General features: G+C 47.6%; 1 protein-coding gene across 1 annotated transcript in view; it reads left to right on the top strand.

Annotated features, from left to right (window-relative positions):
* The window catches only part of tsr2 (TSR2 ribosome maturation factor), a 4,860-nt gene that overhangs the window by 2,329 nt on the left and 1,584 nt on the right, over window positions 1-947 (top strand). The window lies entirely within an intron of this gene.

The raw sequence follows: 947 nt of genomic DNA, 5'->3' as shown, positions 1-947 counted from the left end.
CCTCCAGGCCCGTACACCCCCTCCCTACCTCTGTCACCCCCTCCAGCCCGCTACATGCTGAGAAAATGATCTGTCAGAAGTAGAATTCTGTCCACCCTTTGAAACAGTAAGAACACTGAAACTGCTGCACGGCTCGTTGAAATTGCCGAATGTAATGTCTTGTTGTCTTGAAGACGACCTATTGAGTTTCACTCTCTGCTCCCCCACAGGGCTGTTCTCAGTCTTTCAAACTTTGTCGAAATCTGACCGTGTAGGCAGTCAACAAATGATCGTTTTTAATACATCTTCTCTGAAAAAGTTAACAATCTGTCTGAACCTTTGCCCGTTCTAAGCCAGTTCTGAGAAAACATTCCTTCTTGCCCTGTTGCTGTCCGGTTACAACACTGTCACAGAGCCATACAGCATGGAAACAGACCCTTCGTTCCAACTCGTCGTCCTCCCCCTATTCTCCAGTATCTTGTCTTTGATAAAGGGATGATCCAGTTCTGCTTTGTAACCTCACACTTCTCCTGCCCCTCGGGCTCGTTTTCAGATATAAACATACTCCTGAGACGTGGCAAACTGTCTCGCTCACCCCTCCTCTGGTATCTGAAAGGTAACTATTTTAGACAGTGTCCAAGTCTAATATGCAAGCTTTAGCCTGGCTAGCCACAACTCTCAGCCCACTGATTACTGTCTTTATCTCTCCAGAAGTGCTGTTACTCACAACTGAACTGTTATTTTATCCCTTGCAATGTTTTGTTTCCCTCTGTTAACCACCAGCAGTAAATCACTTGTGTTCTCCTCCAGTTGATTTCTTTACCACGCAAAACCCAGTAAGGGAAATGCAGACCATCAAAGGTTTGGGGGAGGGGGGGCGTGGGAGAGAATGAGAGGAAGTGGGTGTCTGTCTCTCTCTCTCTCTCTTTCTCCGAACCCCCCCGTCTCCCTGATGGTCTGCCACCCTC

Source organism: Rhincodon typus, unplaced genomic scaffold, assembly GCF_021869965.1.
Source record: "Rhincodon typus isolate 14 unplaced genomic scaffold, sRhiTyp1.1 hic_rhity00016413, whole genome shotgun sequence".
Lineage (NCBI taxonomy): Eukaryota > Metazoa > Chordata > Chondrichthyes > Orectolobiformes > Rhincodontidae > Rhincodon > Rhincodon typus.
Note: the sequence above shows the minus strand (reverse complement) of the source record. Positions and strands in the feature narration are given on the sequence as shown.